This window comes from Camellia sinensis, chromosome 7 (assembly GCF_055761805.1).
Source record: "Camellia sinensis isolate YWXY chromosome 7, ASM5576180v1, whole genome shotgun sequence".
NCBI lineage: Eukaryota > Viridiplantae > Streptophyta > Magnoliopsida > Ericales > Theaceae > Camellia > Camellia sinensis.
The window spans coordinates 53,736,130-53,756,321 of NC_138967.1; the positions used below are offsets into that span (position 1 = coordinate 53,736,130).

Consider the following 20,192-nt stretch of genomic DNA (forward strand, 5'->3'; position numbering starts at 1 on the left):
AAATTTAGATCCTCATTGTCACGACCCAAACCCGTCCCTATAGGTTTAGCATCGTAATCGGCGAGTAATCCTTGGATTACTAAAGGCCTCTGATCTGAATATCATAAAACGTAAGGGGCTGCGGAAGCAAATGTACAAAATACAATGTTCATAGAGTTGTGTAGATATACATGGGGATAGAAAATTTAAAACTTATATAATATATATGTTGTCAAACTTCTATACGTCAAGCATCACAATACAGATAGCATCATAAGGGACTTAGCTCTATGTACATATATCCCAAAACAAAAATAGATAAAGACCAAAACATCCTCAACATAAGCCACAAAACTGGATGTCTTCCAATGGGAACCTCCTTGGGAGGCACAAAAAACTGGCTCACAAAACTCAACTTTAGGCCATCAACTTAGGGCCTGGTCATGTGTTTGATCACCTACATATATAATATAAATAGTGAGCGGAAGCCCAGTGAAAAATAACTGAGTAAAGGGGTTAAACGAATAATGTCCCATCTCAGATTCAGGAAACAAACTTCATAACAGAAACAGATTTATAATCATATTTTCATTCAAATCTTATACAGAAATCAAAGTTCATGCTTAATCATACATGGTACATCCATCAACGCTGACAGATCAAATACAGAACATAAAGGGTCGTGCTTGCCAGTTCCAATAAGGAACCTCCAGTATCGAGAACTTGTAACATACTTGAGCCACGATATTGTTACCCCTGGGTGAAGGCCATGAGACCACGGTATTCTTACCCTCGGGTAAGGGCCATGAAACCACAGTATTATTACACCCGGGCAAGGGCCATGAAACCACGATATTATTACCCTCGGGCAAGGGCTTTGTGCTCATAGACCATGGTATTGTTACCCTCGGGCTAGGGCCTTGTGCTATGAATACCACGAATACTTTTCAATATATGGACAATCATCCATTGATACAGAACATAGCATTTCAGAAAATAAATCATTTCTTGTCATATCAGATAGGAAAATACTTAAACGTGAACATAGTTTTACAAAGTTATTACTCACAGATAGTTGCACAGATAGCTTGATAGCAACCAACGGATCAACAGCTTACAGCGCATGACCTACACAAACATAACAGATACACATATCGAAACACCTTCTCTGATTGTACTTAACTTACTTCATTTCATTCTTCTTGTTTTTCTAAGTCTTAGTCTCATTATTATGTCTTAATCTTGGCCTAGGAATGCCTAGGATGCAATGAGGATGCTAAAATGCACTTGGAGACACTTAGTCAAATATACTGAAAACAGGGGCCTCGCTCGAGCGCAACTTCCTTCGCTTGAGCCGTTTATAAACCTCCAGCTCGGAGGAGAGGCGCTGACAGAGGTTGTGGCAGAGGTGCCCTCGACAGAGACAGAGGCCGAGTTCGAGGCGACCAGGTAGTGGAGAGCTCTTCCTTTTTAGAGATGACTCTCATTACTTTTAGGGAGGAGGATCTCACTACTGATGAGACCTTCGAGGATAGTGAGGGGGATGCAAGCATCAATATTGAGCACTCGGAGGGCTGTGACACCGATGGCGATGAAGATGGCAGTGGCTCTGATGAGGATGGCTCCGGAGATGATGCTAGTTGCAGTGAGAGCAACAGTGGCTCTAATGGAGATGGCGGAGATGAGGTTGGTGGTGAGGTGGTTGCCATGGCTAAGGGTAGTGGTGCTGATGGGGATAACATTAGGGTCTCGTCGGCGAAGAGGATGAAGAGGGCAAACAGACCCTGATTCTCTTTCTTTTGCATTTCTCATTTTCTACATTTCTTTTGCTTTGTAGTTTAGGTAAATCATGTATAGTTTCAGATAGGGTTTTTGTAAAAACTTTTGTAACACTTTTGACTGGGAAGAAATGAAATACTTTTTGTTTTTGGACCATCTTGGATGTCTAAACATGCATGGCACCGCACTCGAGCACATAACAGTTTTATTTTGATTTTGAAATTGAGAATAATTGTATTTGGATAAGTTCTGAATTTGATATCGAGCCTATGACTGACCAAAACACAAAATACAAATCGATAAATGTATAACACAACAAAAACAACCTAAATACACCTATTGGAATGAAAAAAAGACTCTAAACAAGACCTAAACCAAAATCTATATGCTACACTGCAAGACCATACTATTTCTACAATCTAGGGGGTTGGCCGACTACAAATTTGTCCGATCGAGCCAAACGTGGCCGGCAGGTTGAAGGTTCCGGCCAGTCAGTGGGATACTGTTGTCAAGCACGCATACAACCTTATCTCTTTAAAAGATGGCTCGCTATTGTTTCTTCACCTAGGGGTAGAACAACTGAGGAATTTCTTTTACAAATGGAGGCTTCAACTACAGCTAGGCTCCAAGGTTGGATAACCTCTTTGGACGGGCACCGATAAGGTAAATGTCACAGGATTTGGCCTAAATGCTCTTTTTACTCTAAGTCGGTCCTCGCTACATCTTCATTTCCTCCAGTTGAAAGTTTATTATTAGGATCTGATTACCCATGTGTTCCACTTTGGTGTACAAGAGCTCTGCCCAACCATTGAGGAATTTTAGGCATTGATGGAACTTTCCCATGATAAAGAAGCCATGCCTCAACACAATTTTGGTTACACTCAAGCCTTAGCCCGGATGTGTGGTCTAACTCCGAACAAGGCTCAATTCTTGGCTCATGGTGAGGATCTTAACATATTCAGATTAATTCGCCGATTTTCCATCATTGGAGATATGAGTGATCCCATTGGCGATGACATCGTAAACATGAACTTTGTTTATGCTTACTCTCACACTACTTGCTTCCCCCTAGTTGTAATAACCCCAACCTGTGATTAGCTGCTAAACTATGATTAAGGATGCCTAATAAGTAATTAAGATGAAATTCTGAATTAATTGCATGTGTGTTGTATTATTTGTGTTTCTATCTATTTATCATAGAAATATCTATTTATGTTTTTGTTTGTTTTGCGAATTGAAGGCCTTATCGGCATCCGATCATGAAATTGACTTGGTTTATGTGTTATTCAGAATTTTAGGGAATTTATAGTAGGTTCAATTGAAATTTGATTCAGAATGAATTAATTAGAATAAAACAGATAGAACTAACTAGGCCTAATCAAGTTTAATTAAGCTTAATTAATCCAAGCCTATATAAGGCTCTTTGGTTACAACACTCACTCTCATTTTGTCATCTTGAGAGAATCAAACGTGGAGAGAGAGAGAGAGAGAGAGAGAGAGAGAGAGAGAGAGAGATAAACCAAGCTCAACTAGGGAGATTGCTAGGGAATTGAAAGGACTTGGCTTAAACTTAGCTAGAATTTGAGACATTGGGAAGAATCACTCAAGAGCTCAAGAATTATGACTTATAGGTAAGAAATTCAACTCTTAATTATGTAGTTAACACATTCAATTTTTGAATTCAAAGAAAAATGAAAGATTAGTGCATGGAATGAACTAGGGTAGTAACAAAGAAGAAGAGTAGAGCATGAATGTGCATTTCATGGTCTGTATGAAGTTGATTCCAGCAATTCCTCTATGCATGTCATGTTTTCAACTTAATTATGAGACTTCATCATGTTTTTCATCAATTTCCTTTGTTTAAGCGTGATTTGAAGGGTTTAAGTCCAAGGAAATTAATTGCATGTTTGTATCATGAGTTTTGAGTTTGATCTTGCACAATTTTGATTGTTTTGGGCTTTGATTTTACGAAATGGTTTTGAATTCATAATGTTTTACAAGATTACAAGTGTTTTCTCAAGTTTTGGGGCCCAAAGGTTGCATTTTAAGGCTTTGAATTTGAGTTTTGAGTTTGGGAGCAAATTTGAAAATTCTAGAATTTTGCTTCTCCACTCGAGCGACAGAACCTGCGCTTGAGCGACCACTCTTTGTTTTGTACTTCCGCTTGAGCGACCAAAAGTTGGCTCGAGTGTAAAATGCATGATCCCAGAAGTTTATAAGTTTTGCAGACCGCTCGAGCGACTAGAGTTGCGCTTGAGCGAAGACCTCAGTCTCACGCTCGAGCGACCGTCGAGTGTGCATCGAGCGAAAAAATCAAGCAACCAGTACTTTTACAAAGTTTACAGACCTCTCGAGCGATGGAAGTTAAGCTTGAGTGACCACCCTTATGTTTAAACCTCTGCTCGAGTGAAGGAAGCTAAGCTCGAGTGATGACCCTATTTTCAGCAAATTTGACTAAGTGTTTTGAATCATATTTTGACATCCTCATTGCATCTTAGACATTCTTAAGCCCTAATTAAGACATAATAATAAGGATAAGAATTAGAAACACACTAAGAACGAAATGAAATAAGTTAAGTTCTATCCGAGTGTGTGTTTCAATATGCGTATCTGTTATGTTTGTGTAGGTCACGTGCTGTAAGCTATTTGATTTGTCTGCTTAATTTGTTCTACAAGTGGAGCCCTCTGTGAGTAACAACTTAGTAAAGCTATGTTCAACTTTATTTCTTTTCTGTATGATGAAATAAGATCTGTTTAATGAAATGTTATATTATGTACAATGAATGATTGTCCAATTTCTAACAAGTACTCGTGGCATCCATAGCACAAGGCCCTAGCCCGGGGGTAACAATACCGCAGTCTATGAACACAAGGCCTTAGCCCGGGGGTAACAATACCGTAGTCTATGAGCACAAGGTCCTTGCCCGAGGGTAATAATACCGTTGTCTCATGGCCCTCGCCTAGGAGTAACAATACCGTGGCTCAAGTAGGTTATATGGTCCCGGTACCAGAGGTTCCTTATGGAATTGGTCAAGTATGACCCTTAATGCTCTGTACATGATCTGTTAGCCCTAATAGGTGTACCATGTATGATCCTTTGTGAAACTGAATAAGTACATGTTTCTGTACTCTGAATAAGAATATGAACATGTTTCTGCTTTCTGAATCTGATATGGGACATCATTCATTAAACCTTTTACTTTGTTATTATTCACTGGCTTTCACTCACTATGTATGTAGGTGAGCAGGTGCGTAACCAGGCCTAAGCTGCTACCTGGAGAGTTTTGGGTCAGCCAGCCACCATGCCTCCCGGGGAGGTTCTTGTTGGAAGAAGTCAAGTTTTGTGAATCATGTTAAGGATGTTATGTTTTGTTTTGTTTTTGTTTATCTGTACACTAGGCTAAGTCCCTTTTGTTAATACTTGTATGGTGTTGCATGACTTATGTGGTTATGACGTCATATATGCATATATTTATGTAAAGTTTAAATTATTAGTCTCATGTATGTCTGCACAGTTTAATGGATGTTGAATTTTGTATATTTGCTTCCACTGTTCCTTATGTTATATAATATTCAGGTCAGAGGCCTTTGGTAATCTCAGGATTACTGGCCGGTTACGACGCTAAACCTATTAGGGCGGGTTTGGGTTGTGAAACTAATGGTAATAGGGCGAGCATTAGGATTGTCGAGATGGCCCAACGACTTCGGGAGCGTTAGAGTTGCATGGGTTTAATGTTAGTTGAAACTTTGATGGGCTTAGATGCATTCCATAGACAAGATGTGAGAACCCGAATATAAAAATTAAGTAAATAATTAAATAATAATATTACAATCTCAAATATTTTGATGGTGAATTCTAAGGTGCAAATTAAATATTATTGGAGGATCTTTTAATTAATTTTTAAACCTAAAATAAATTTATGGTGACAGTCTTTAATTTAGAGGTAAGATTTATTATTTAAAAAAAAAATAGGGGGCAAGTTAGTATGTATATTTTGATTTAATAATAGTTGTATTTTATTTAAATTAATGATGAGAGGAAATATAATAAAATAAAACATAGGATAATAATTTAGAATCTTTTAACTTTATATATATATATATATATATAAAGCAACCCTAGTTTTCCTAACAAAAACCCTAACCCTTATTATAATTGTTTTCCACATCACTTTCAACACATAGTAGCCGTGAGAGAAAGAAAGGAGAGAGGGAAAGAGAAGCTGCGTTGGGTTGTCTCTAGGAATCATCTGAATCTAAAGCAAATTCTTCAAGGTAGACTAATGTTTTAATTGTTTTGTCTCTTCTTTTACATTTTTTTCCCCTTCTTTCTTCATTGTGATGTGCCGTTTGGCACTGTTTTGGGTATAGGTATGGCTTGTGTGCAGAGGTTATTTGGAGGCTAGCATGTATGGCTTTGGTAAGGTGAAGGGCTGAAGTTGTGTTTGGGTGGTATGGGGTTGGATTGTGAGAGTGCCATGTAGAGGGTGTAAATTGTAGTCTAAAAATTCTATACAGAGTCATAAACTTTAAAAATCAAGAAACCATATCAAACGAATGAATTTTGAACTGAAATTTTTACAGTAGATCAATTACATATTGAATTGCATATTTGAATTTTTTCATAATTTTTGGGAGTCAAAATCCATATAAACTGATGCGTTCAAATCTGTCCAGAAAACTGGTTTAAACAGTAAATTCATGAGCGTTGTTCGCTTTGGGTATAAATCTGAAAATTATCAAATTAGTGTCATTAGAACCGGTTATGAGTCTAGTTTCTTACATTTTTGGCCTTGCATTGATTGCTCATGTATATTCAGAGAACCATCAATTTCTTTAAAGTGCTGCAGAAAATAACCTGTTTAGATATAATCAATTGTAGATAATTATTTTAATAAGCAAACCAAGTGAAACCAATTGGGTTTGAAACTTAGGATATATTAGTTGATATTTGGAGGGTTTTGGAATTTTTCGAACAGCGTGAAGTGGGTTTTGTAATTTTCAAAGTTAGCGAATAGATTGGGAAGGCTTGTTTAAAATTTGGTTTTATCTTAAAGTTACTTTTAATTAAGTTTCGATTTGAACCCATGTCTTGGGTGATTTTAGACCTTGAAGAACACGAGCTTAGGTATTATTTAAGAGTAACGGTGAGTGGGGTTGGGCCGTGTTAGTGCGCGTTAGTGTGGGGTACTTAGTTTATTATTCTCTTTAGTATTTTTAAATTAGTAGTGACGTGTAGTCTTCATACTTGGTTCAGGGCACTAGTTGGACTTTCATACTCTATTCGAGGATTATATTATTTTGTTTTCAGGTGAGTATTTTCATGCTACATATTTTTATAAATGTTCCCTTACCCTGAACTGTTGGAAAATTAAATTGTTGTTTCATGACTAAACTGTTTTGATAAATTATTATATTATCAATGGAATCAAATTATTTCTGAAACATGTGTGAACTTGGCATACTGTAAACTATTTGTTTTGGTCTCATGTTTATAATGATGAACTACCATGTTTTGCAAAACTGATGTGTATTGATTATTGGGACCATGTGTGTATTTAGTCCAGGGAAATTATTCCACCGTGTGTGGTGACTCTGGCCACTAGGGAACAGATCCGGGTTGGGCCGTGATGACTTTAGTGCTCAACGATTATAAGGAAAAAAAGCTTACAAAAATGCTAGGTGACCTTCAATCGGATAGTCTTTGAGAAAAGGCCCAGGTGCCGCCCTGAGGATGACTCTTAGTTCGGTATTGGATCCAACGGGACTTATAGCCTTGAGAACTGTGTGGCATATTATTTGTTTTTATTGGTACCTAGAAAATTATTGGTGTTCAAGTTATAATCAATTTTAAGTAGAAAATGTCGTTTATCATGTTCTTGCGAGACATGAGTATTTTAAGTATTGAACTGTGGAACCTTCTTTTTGAAACAGATTGTATTTACCAAACTGTATGCCAATCTAGTTTCTGTGATATATATCTTATTTTGGAATTGAACCCTGTTTTCAAAACTGTATTTACTATCCACGTTGCTACTCACTGAGCTATCAGCTGACTTAGTTGTTTACCATTTCCAGGTGTTAGAAGGACTTAGAGTGGACTCATGGCGTAGCGGGGACTCAATTGCATGGACCTCTAGGGCATTTATTTAATTTGTTTTAGGTTGCTTTGTCGAGTTTTGTGCATACATTGTGGTTGGGTTTTATTTAGAATTATTTTATTTTGTGGGCGGTTTGTGTCCCATTTAGTATATATATATTTTTAGGAAGTTGGTTATGACTTATTTTTCACTTGTGGCATGTCACTGAATTGAGTGTTGATTTATTTATTTCTGAGCTATCATCACATTTATTCTTTATGGTTTTGGGTTCATGTTTAGGCTTACATGTGCCTTGGGCTAAGTCCCTGTGGGCCACGGCCGGTCATGCCCGGATTTGGGGTGTGACACAAGAGACCTCCCAATTTGTAGGAAATCCACCACACCTTCAGGTACTGTTTCCCACCTTTCTTTATTTTATGTTTTTTACGTCACTCTGGCCCTCTTCACTTGATTTTTTTTTCCTTAAACCCCTTTTTTACTTTTCTTGCTCAACGCACATCTCTCTATTATTTAATCTCTATTGTTATTCATCCCTCCCTAGGTATGGTTGATGAATAAGCTGAAAGTAGTGGTTCTCTATGCTCGGTACTCAGCTAGGAACTACTTCTGAGCTCGGATTGTAGACTTTTCTTCTGAGGGCATGTGGTGTGACTGGATATGTAGCAGGTCTGTAATGGGCACTGCTTGGCGTTGCCCCTGGTTAGACTTGCCTGCAATGACATATAGCTTGTTCCATTAGCCAGGTGTGCAATTGATCAGCCTGACACACTGCGTCTTCAACTTCCCTTTCCGATTCAGGTGCCAGTTTGGACATAATCAGACTTGTCCTGCTAATGGGGCTAAGTATCCATCTACATTTCTACTCCGGGCTAGGCACCTCTCTCGGTATGCAAGTACCTGGAGGATGAGGTCGCTCCTGGCTCTTGCTGATGACTTCAGTTATGTAGACGTGCCCGAACGTCACCGCTGCGTGCGCGAATGGCACGGAATCCGTTTTGTTCATTAGCTACTACAGTTCGAACTCAATGTCACGGTTTTGAATCTAATCTAGCAAAGTGCAATGCAAGACTGATAAATCACCAAAGAGTCCAAATTCGACAAATCGTTTTGGAAAACTGATTTTTATAAAGAAGTGTCAAACATTGACTACTTTGCCAGATATAGAGTTGCCACCTAAATGTTTTGTTTTTGGGAAATTTAGGAAACCCTGACTCGTGTCTAAGGCCATGTGTCCGTCATCACCAAGGTTGTCTCAGCTCGGGAACTTGCGTATGAGAGGGGAAGGTCATGCAATGAGCACCCCCGCTCACCTGATCAAAGGATTGGCCTTTACTAACATGAAATATTGTTTTTGAAAACACATGTGTTCTTATTCCGATTATTAGCTAGAATTACTATGTGATGCGCACAACATACAAGTATAGACTAGATCGCCTAAGTTGGAACAAAACATCTCATGTTTGTTTGAAAATGGTTTGAAGGTGCTACTCGCAAGCAGGCTAAGACGTGGATTTGCCACCTTCAAGTGGGCTTAAAACAACATGATTTGCCACTCTCAAGTGGGCTTAAAACTCGCATTACGATGAATTGTTCCAATTCAAGCAATCCAATCTTCATCCATAGGCATTCATGCAGTTAAACATTTAAGCAGTCAGCCTCATGGCAAGCATGCTAAAAAGATGCTAAAGCATAAAACACTTACAGTGTACTCCGAGTCAAAACAACAACTAGTTAGAAATCATGCATGATCCTAGTTTATGTTAAGATGGCTAATGCAACACATGCAAAATGCAACTAGAAATAGGCTCGGCTATTCTAAGATGTCATGTGAATGCAGTTAGATGACATGTATTCAAATTGGAATTGAAATACTATGCAGTTTGTATGATGCGCCGAGCCCGGTGCCTGCAAGACAGATGAATGAATGAAAACATGCGAGCATAAGGATGCTAATCAAAACATGACCTAGAACTAACCATCGTAAGTGGTTAAGTAAAAGAGAGAAAGACGTGGGGTTGGAAGACATTCACACACTGTAGACACCCCATTTTTGACCGTCCTCAAGACTTGGACGTCACCGTTTGAACACTCGGTGATCATCCTTGTTTGCGTTCGTCTTGAGTTGTCGGAGGTCTCGGCTATGCGCCTTGCCTCAGGATCTCTCGACTCGACCGTTTTGTGTTTGGTTTTGCACCAAACACTTGTGTTTTTGCTTTGGAGGGCAGGGAATGGCTATTGGCCATCCCCACACTCCACTGGCCATGGATTAAGGCCACCGGCTGTGTTTTGTTGCCATCGGCCAAATGTTTGGCCGACCGACACTCTAGATGGTCGACCGGCCATCTATTTTGGTCAAATAGCATTTTTGGCTGGCCGACCACTGTACATCTGCTTTTGCAGATATTTTTATGCCAGCTGTGCTAGCTGGCATACACTTTCCTCCCCTCTATACACGTGTATGGAGGGATCTCCCTCTTGACTAGCTTACTTGAGAAGCTTTGCAAGAGTGAGCTCTATAAGAGGGAGCCTTTTCTCCCTCCATTAGGGTTAGAAAAAAAGCTCTAGAGGTCTGGCTTTTAGGGCTAGAAGTGTTTGTCTATTCTATCTCTATACCTCCCTCCCTTGTGAGTTAAGTGTGTGTTTGTTCTTACTATTGCACACAAACACCTACCATTACACCTTTCCTTAGTTGCCGAGGCGTTGGAGGGTTGATCTTGGACTTTTTGAGCTGGTTTTGATCCAAGAGAAGGTCTGGTCTTGTGATCTTGGAAGTGTTCTTCAAGGGTGAGTGTTCTTGCCCTTTATTCCCCATTTTTGCATAGCTTTTTTGACTATCTTGCAACTGTCTTTAGACTTTACATATAACATATAAAAGTTCTTTTTTTACCTGCTTAAAATAGTTGTTTAAGAGTGTTTTGAGCTTCGGGGTTGTTTGACCCCTCTTAGGGCTTGTTTGGCCCCATTTTGTGCCATTTTGGTTGAGCTCCAGGACCACCTTGTTTGGGCCTCCTCACCACTGAAATCTTGAGGGATTTTAGTGGTGAGGATGGTGCCTTGAGGTCCTACGAAGGAGAGGGCCACCCCCTCTCCTTGTTGTCTTTGAAAGGGCCATTTTAGCCTCATTAGTGAGCACCTTGTTTAAGTGTATGTTGGCCATGCCTTAACTGTTTTTTATGACTATCTTGCCATGATATAGCATTGTTGTGAGTTGGTTTAGGTACACCATGCTTTCTTAGCATACATGTCTTGTAATGCCATGAATTGCCTTAACATGTCTTGTGCTTTGAGCCTTGTTTCTAGCATGTTTTTGGCTTAGCCTTGTGAAGCTTTTATGCTTGTTTTAGCATGCTAAAGGTCTACTTTTGGCCATTTGGGTTGTCCATGCTTTGCTTTGTATAGCTACCATGTAACCTCTCTTGTATGCCTTAAGCATTGACCCCTCTAGCATGCCATCCTTGCATCATTTCAGTGGTTTGGAACCACTTGTTATGTCATTTCAGTCCTCATGATATGCTCGTATGCTTGCATTTGATGCCCCTTTCATGCTTTAAAAGGTTGGTGTTTCTTGCTCCATGTTTGTGCCATTGTGTATGCCTCTAGGATTAGATCATTTAGATGCCATCTAAGTGGTGTTTGGGGCTTACTTTTGCATGATTTAGGACTGTTTTAGTTCATTTTGGTCATTTGCTTCATATGTCATATGGCCCATGGTTTAAGTCCTTGGGCTTGGTGGCATGCCTAGCTTGCATTGTAGATTGGTTTGGCACCTTCTCAAACATGACTTTCAAAGCTTATAATGCATGCCATTTGTCCATGTTTGCATCCTCTTGAGTGTGCTTGAGAGTTGTTTCTATATGCCTAAGTGTTGGTCCTTGTGTGCATGCATGTTTGCATGTCATTTTGCCTTCATTCTTGAGCATATTGGCCCCTGTTTTGGGCTTAGTATAGAGCTGCCCAAATTAGTTTAAGTCCATAGTTCGCATGTTGTTGCATGCTCACCTTGTGTATTGTTGCATACTTGTGTGTTGTCACATGTTTAGGTTGTCTAACATGTTTGCTCCATGTGTTGTGGTATGATTGAATGAAGTCACATGCTTGCTTGCATGCTTGAACATCCCCATTGTATTTGGCATACTTATTGGTTAGCATGATCGTCACATGCCTTGTATGCTTGTTCGCATTGCTCATGTTGCATACTAGCTCATACGTCTAGGTTGCATTGCATTGACATGCATGCTTAGCCTCTTGAATTGAGTATGATAGAGGTTGAGCTCCTTGCTTGTTTATGTGCATTTCATTTGAAATCAAAGTGCATAACTTGGTTTCTTGGGCCATCACGCATCGAAATGGGTGATTGGTGGTCCGAGAACCGAGAACCATGTCCCTTTGAGTCATAAACATGATAAGGGATGTGTTGGTACACACATTCGCTTGGAATGCATTGCCATGCCTTGTTTTGGCCTCTGCTGCTGTCAAAAGAGGATTCTGTAGGAAGATTTGGCCGGTCGGCCATCTTTAGTGCCGACCGACCAACAATTGGTGGCCGATAGCTTAACCAGTGGCCGGTGATCATTTCCTTTGGCCGGTGACCATTTCCCTTGGCCGGTGGTATCCGACAGGGTTCATAGAGTGCACCTTGGGAATTTTGCAATGATCAAAGAAGGAAAACAGTGTGGACAGAGGCAACTTGTGCATAGCAGTGGACTTCAGAGCAGAGCCGAGCACGCATTGCATTAGGCCTTCTTCCCGAGGTTGTTTATTGTTTTATTAGATTAGTTAATTTGCTTAACTAGTTTAATTGGTCTGTAATATTTAATTAGCTTGTAGGTTAGTTAAATCTGTATTATTCTTTCGGTTCCTCCGAGCGAGGGAAAATTTGTAATAAGTGTGGGTGGGTGGGTGCGTATCTTCAACCCCCACTTCTTTCTCCCTTTTACTCACTTGCTTTGATGGTTAGTACTAGGGCATATTTAATTTAGCATCCTTATACTATACATGCGTGCATCATTCATCGGTATTGCATGCATCGGGTTCAGCGCATCATACTAACTGCATAGTAATTTAAATCTAACTTGAATATGTGCATCAAATGGTTGCATTTCACATGCCATCCTAGGATTAGCCGAGCCTATCCTAATTGCATTCTGTATGCGTTGCAGTCGGCACTTAACATGGACTTGGATCATACATTGATTGCTAACGAGTTCTTTGTTTTGGCTTGGAGTACACTGTAAGTATTTTGTGCTTTTGCATCTCGCACGAGTGTGAATGTTAACATGACAGCATGCTTACCATGTGGCTAGATGCTTATGTGATATGAACTGCCTGAATGCCTGTGGGTGAAGGTTGGATTGCTTGAGTTGGAACAACTCATCAATATCCGTGTTTTAGCCTACTCGCAAGTAGCAAATTTCAAAACATTTTCCAAACAAACGGATATGCGATACTTTGTTCCAAATTAGGCGATCTAGTCTATAATTGTTTTGCGGTGCGCATCACATAGTAATTCTAGCTAATTAAACCGGAATAAGAACACATAATGTTTTCAAAATTGGATATCATGGTTAGAAGGGGCCGATCTTCGGATCGGGCTAGAGGGGGTGCTCATAGCTGACCTTTCCTAATCTTACCCAAGTTCCTGAGCCGAGGCAACTTTGGTAATGATGGACACGTGGCCTTAGGCAAACGAGTCAGGGTTTCCTAAATTCCCCCATTAAAAAATATTTAGGTGGCGACTCTGTATCTGGCAAAGCAGTCCATGTTTGGCACTTCTTTTCTAAAAATCTATTTTCTTAAAACAATTTACCGGATTTGGACTCTTTGGTTCAGATTAAGAATCGTGACACAAAAAGGGAGTCCGAATTGTGGTGGCATAAAGCCCGAGGGCGCATCCACAGTTTCTAGCGACTCCGCTGGGGATTTTAGAGAGCTTGGCTCGAACTCATGATATCTTGTTTTGACTACATTTATGTGTTTCTTTGCATTGCATGTGCATTGGTGCGCCTAGGACACCGTGTTGGCCATCTGCTATTCCTGAACGGTTTGCCAGAGGCTTGCCTTGTCAAGGCATAACCATAAGGCTGACCGGTTGCGGGCTCTGCCAGTATGGGAACACAAACCCCGGTTTTTACCGGGGCACCCTTTTGACCATTCGACCTAGTGCATATTCAGAATCTGTAGTGACCATTCCAAACTAGGACAGGTTGCTTACCCGATTATAGGTTGTTTGAAACTGCTGCGTACGTAGTGAAACCCTAGCTCCTGACAAAATAGGACAAGGAAACCCTACCCCAGCATAGGGGTGTTTTGGTTCTCATTTAGTTGCTACGTGCTTTTAGAGTATATCTCTACAGGGAATGTGCATATCAATTTGGAAGTTTGAGTACCAAGCCTGAGGGCATCAGTATCAGTGTTTTGGGGAATCAGTTATATCTGCGGGAATCAGACTCAGTTTTGGGACAACAATTTTGGGGAACAGTGATCAGTAGTAGAGTACAGTTATTCAGTCATGTCTATTCCGTTTGGGCTGAACTACTGCTTGTTTTCCCTTTCAATTCAGAGATTTGGGTTCAGAGACTTGGTGTTCTCCTTCGCTGAGGCAAGACAGATATCTGATCCGTCAGTCACCGTTCAGTTCAGCGGACTTATGATGACCCAAAGTTCAGAGGAAATTGTGGTTATGGCAGCCGCGTTAGACCAAGGGATCATCTTGTAGGATGAGACCAATATTGATGTACCGCATCCGCCCAGGTCGCCTGCTGCACAACCGATCTGGACCCCTCCAGTTGTATCAGGCTCGTGAGCCCACCACGTTTGAGTTAATGGGAATGATCGGCGACCTCCAGAGATCCGTGGCCGATCTGGCCTATGGAATGTCGGCTTCGCCACCAGCCACATAACATGCGGGGAATTTTGTACCATAGGAGCCCCCGCTACTAGGGCGGATTGTGATCGAGCTCAGCCAACTAGAGGTTGCCTCTAGCTACAGCAACGACGTGTCAACAACAACCGGGTTTCGCTCTGATGTAGTAACCCAAACCCTCGATCAGGCTGAGGCTAGAGGTAAGAACAAAGTGGGAACATATGCTGATCCCGTTGGACAACTGCTGTGGGCAGTCGAGGCTTTGAAAGCCGAGGGAATGAATAAGCAGCAAGTGTTCGCAGTCATGACTAAAGCTGTGGATGATGCTTTCCCCACCAACCGAAGGCAGTTCAAGCCAGGTGGAAAATCGGGATAGGCCCCGTCATGCCAAGACAGTTCCTTTCATTCCTAACCCTGCACCAGGAAAAGATCAGAAAGCCAAGGCAGTGCCTACTGACCCTTTTGCTAGTGCGTCTAGCAAGAACCTTCAGATTTCGAAGTACTTGCCTCGAGGGCGCAGAGTCTTTCACGCCCTCTACATGCCTTTGTCTAGGGCATTTCAAATTTTGGCTAAAAATAGGTATCTTGAACCCCTCGAGCCTCGGCCTCTCCCGAAGAATCTCCCTCTCTCACATGATGCTACCTTGTACTGCGCGTACCACCAACAGTCCGGCCACAGCACCGATGGTTGTTTCTGCCTTCGTCATGAAGTGCAAGATTTGATCGACAATGAGGTCATCCTCCTACCTACCTCAGCAAAGTCTGTCACTACTGAGCTATTGGACTTCGAGGATACTGCAAGTTTGTGATCAAGGGTTGGACCACCTGCGGGCAGTGCTCGGTGCATTTCAGATGTGGCATCTGGCACGCACTTTTGAGCATCTACGAATGCCAATTTTTGTGGTTTCTGACTTAGGTGTTGAGTCAGTTCGGTGGTCTTGTTTTGAGTCTGTCTCTTTGTTTTGAGTCTGTCTTTTTTGCTTAAGGGTCTGTCTTGTCGCGTCGAGTCAGTCCCATTGTATAGAATGTCGGGTGATTTCGGGGTTGTTGCCTTGAACACCCTTTTGTTTTGTAATTACCCTTTTGCTTTCTTTTATGTCTGTCTCTGCCGTAGAGCCAGTTGCAACCAGGGAATCTGAATGAAACAGCTGCGGCTATCATGTTTCCATGCTTACTGCTATTTTGAGCTAGTTGCTCCAGAGGATTTGAATGGAATAACAGTACATTCCACCTGCTCTCTTGTGCCCTGAAAATCATTGCATTGACCTAAGTTTTTCAAAACCTTTTTGAACACTGCGGTGAAAACAAAGGGGAAGGAATTCCTCGGGATTTGCAAAACTTTGATCAAATTGAGAGACAGAGAGGCGTGCTAAGCCCTTAATGATTGAAATCATGCTTGTCAGCGTGAGTACTGAGAAGGACCCTGGCTTGATCCAGACTGGTTCCATACTATCTTCGGCGCGAGCGATTTGTCGCTTCTTTAAAAACTTTCAAAAACAAAGTGTTTTGCGCGGTCCTGCGAAGACCTGTGTGGAATCGCTCTTTAGATTATGCAGCTTAGGATCGCTCTCAGCCTCAAGACTTGAGCCCTTGCTTTAAAACCTTGAACTACAATTCAGAGTGTTCAACGATCAACCATCAAGAGAGGCCTGCGTAGCCAGATTGGAAGCAGCCCTCGAACAAGAGGCACCAAAGTCAGATCAAGAAGATCAGATCTCATCAGAAGAAGCTTGTGAAGCTAGAACAGAAGCACCCCTCCAACTAGGGGCAAAAATGTCCGATGTGCTCGAAGAACCGAAGATGGGTCCTTTAGCAAATCAATACAACAGTCATTTTCCTGGATTTAGATGACTTCAGGATCTCAAAACCATTTGGCATGGACTTGTTACACTTTTACCCTTTGAGAGGCTCGCTGGGCCGAAAACCCGGAAGGGCGACCCAGGCAAAAGTTAGAGCAAGAGAAAATACAAAAAAAAAGAAGAAAAAAAAATGCAAAAGAAATGAAAAGAGAAAAATAGAAAAAAAAAAGAAAAAAAAGAGAAAAGAAAAGAAAAGAATTGAAAAAGGAAAGAAGAATAAAGCTCGCAAGGTTGAAAACCCGCAACGGGCGCCTTGGCAAAAGTTAGAGCCTAAAAAGTGAAGGTTAATACCCGAGTGTACCTTAACCGGAACTACGTAAGGCTTGATTCCCATGTTTGGGATATGTAGGCAACTTCATCCTGAAGTCCAGCCCCCAACGCTTTCAAAGTAATTTAGTCCATGTAATGGTTTTGATCATCCTTGCCTTCTCTGAATCCGATAGTTCGGTTGTGACACCGTGAACCACGTAGGCTTGATTCCCATGTTTGGGATATGTAGGAAACTTCATCCTGAAGTCCAGCCACCAACGCTTTCAAAGTGACTGTGTCCATATATTGGTTTTGACCATCTTCGTCTCCAAGAGTTCGGTCGTGATCACCAACAAGGACGGTTTACAAAATGCTGCGGCGTCATCCAGACAAGGGGCAACTTTCCGTTGCCATGAGTCGCCATTCAAACGAGGGGCAACTTTCCGTTGCCGTGCAGCTCTTTTCAAGCAAGGGGCAATTTTCCATTGCCTCCGATCCGAGGTTGCGCATCTCAAGAGTAAGTTCCGTGCTCGTTAAGCACTGACCGTTTGCAAAAATAGTTTTTGAGAATTTTTACTGAGGTTGACTATTTTCTCAAAAATTATTCTATCTTTTCCAAAACTGGACCATTTTCTTGGACCCAAGAAAGGAAAATTTTCAATGCTCATAGCCTAACTCGCATGGTTTTCAAATCAAAAATCGAACCAGTATGTTAATCTAACTCTCATATTGGTCAAAACTGTTTTAGTAGAAAACCAAAACAAAAAATGGTCAAAATGATGAATTAGGGGTACAGCTGAGTCAGGCTTCCTGTCTTTCCCCCGATTGTCAATACTTGCCAGAAGGGCACTCTATTCGCCAGAAGAAGACACAACTGAAGCTGTCAGTAAAGGGCTGAAAGCTCTCAACAACCTCCAAGCAACGAGGTATCGAGCCAAGTGCGAAGCACAAATTGGAATGGATCAAGATACTCCATCCGGAACATCGACTAGACGTCCCGGGAGGAAATAGCCGCGAGCTAATAGTGTTGGGCGTGAACCCACAACTTCCTATTCATCTACAAACCACCCTGGGGAGGGATGGAAAATAAGAGATTAAAGAACAGAGAGGTGTAAGTCGAGAGAAAAGTGAGCAAAAGGGTTTTGAGAAGAAAAAAAAAAAAAAAACCGAGCCTGAGAGCCGAGTGATGTGAGAATCACAAATGAGAAAGGGTGGGAAATAATGCCCAAAGGAACTTGCTCCTCGTGATTTAAGGTTTCTCATTTTTGTAAACACGTCGGTATGTCGTGTCTTTTGTTTTGTTTACCTCAACTTTTGTTTTGAGTCTTTTCCGAGCGTGTCTCGTTGTGATTAGGTCGTGTACTTTCTGTTTGAGTCATTTTTACTGTGTTCAGTTGTAGGCTCAATACCCCGGTTTGAAAAACCCTTTTTCAATCTCAAAAAATTTTAATCATGTTGTGCTCAGAGTGCTGTGCCTCTCCACATTTATGCGAAGCAAAAGAAGAAAGGGAAAATTTGGGGCATCTGAGTGTGCTTCAACTTCAGCCCATTCTACCTTTGTATTCCGTCTTGTCAGATTGGACTGTTTGTTCAGGGTTTGCCGTGTGCAGAATAAACAGAATGGCCTGTATGCAGATTAATTCCCAGCAGAGTATGGGCCGAGTGTTCAGACTAAGCAGTGGGTTGTATGAGTTGTTTTGCCGTTGGCCGGTTCGTTACTTGGTTATTACAATACAAATATTTGACTTTCAGACAGGAGATCAATCCCATTTACATTGTGATGTGATGTGATGTAATGTAATGTACCAAAATGTAACACTTTTTCAGATAAAAAGCTTTGTTTCATTTCATCATCTTTTTCAAGTACAAAGTTTTGGAAAAAACAAAACCTGCCTGCAGCAGTACAAGGTACTCTAGCTACCAGCAAAAAAAGAAAAGTACAAAAAAAAAAAGAAGAAGAAAAACAGCAAAAATCTGGATCAATGTCAAGCGGCCTTAGGCCTAAGGGTCTGTCCTCATCCTCTTCCTGGACGAAGGTCCAGGAGCATCGTCATCTGAGCCTGAGTCAGTGCCATCTCTGGTCTCCTCCTCAGATGACTCCGCCTCTGCCTCTGCCCCCGCCTCCGTCTCCGCCTCGGACTCATCGTCATCGGGGACTGGTGCCCGTGAGCTACTCCCAGTATGAGTGCGCCCCGCTTTGGTGCGGGGGTATACTCTGCCGTCTCGGGTAGGAGCGGAAGGTCTAGCTGAAGCACCTCCTACAGTAGGAAGCTAGAAGGGAGGCTGAAAAGTACAAATGACAAACGCATCAGTATGCTACAGAATGTAGTATATAAATACAGTGTGTGAATACTGTGAGCAGTGTATCAGTACAGAATGCAGTGTATGAATACAGTGTGTGCACAATACAGTGTATGAATACAATGTGTGAATACCGTGAGCAGTGTATCAGTGCAGAATGCAGTGTATGAGTACAGTGTATGAATGCCGTGAGTAGTGCTGTGAACAGTCTGTGGGCTACGGTGTGTTAGACGCCATGAGGGCCGTGTATCAAGTGTTGAGTTGTGCATCAGATTATGTGAAACAGTTTATGTATGGTTTGAGACCGTGGTCAGAAGAACATACTGGAATACTGTAAATGGCCAGAAGGTCGAGGCTCTGCTGAAGCATCCCCATCACCGAAGCAGTCAACTCCAGGGACTGGCGAGTGTACTCGGAGGAAGCCTGCAAAAGTGTTAGAAGTATCAATATTCTGCGGAATATCAAACGAAATGAAATGAAATGGCGGTGCAAAATGCAAACTGCAGAAGTACATACCGGAGGCAAGTCGTAGAAACTGACTAACTCATGATCAGCCGGAGGAGGAGCGATGGGGATCTGGTAAGTTGCCCCACCCCACCCTCTGCATGTCATCGTCGTGGGCAGTGCTGGCCAACTAGCCCCCCGTCCTCTCCGAGCTCCACTCCTGCCACGGACTCGAGCCGTCTTCGATGTCCCTGCCCCTGCTCCAGCCGCTGGCGCCCCCGGCCTCTCTCTCTCAGCTCGACAGCCATTGCTCAAAGGCCGCATGATATATGTACGGACGTACTCTGAGTAGTCGCCTATGCCTCTGAAGCATATCGCATCCCGGCCGATCGTGTAGTCGGCCATCTGCTCAGGGGTGAACCTCTCGGTATCCCTCATATGCTCAGGAGGGTGAACCAGGACTATTTGCTCTGGCAAACCTAGGGTCTGGAGTAGGAAACGCTCACCTAGGTACCAAGCCCGACAGACCAGCCCCTCCAGCAAGATCCTGAAGCGTGCAGTCTCCTCAGCACCGGCAAATCACTCCCGCAGCACGGCTGGCAATGGAGCCCAAGGCTG

General features: G+C 41.9%; 1 long non-coding RNA gene across 1 annotated transcript; it reads left to right on the top strand.

The window, feature by feature from the left end:
- The first annotated feature begins 5,950 nt into the window (after positions 1-5,950).
- On the top strand, positions 5,951-8,035 carry LOC145794654 (uncharacterized). Its single transcript, XR_014334590.1, has 2 exons — positions 5,951-6,033; positions 7,837-8,035. It is a non-coding gene; the product is annotated as an uncharacterized LOC145794654 (long non-coding RNA).
- Positions 8,036-20,192: the final 12,157 nt, after the last annotated feature.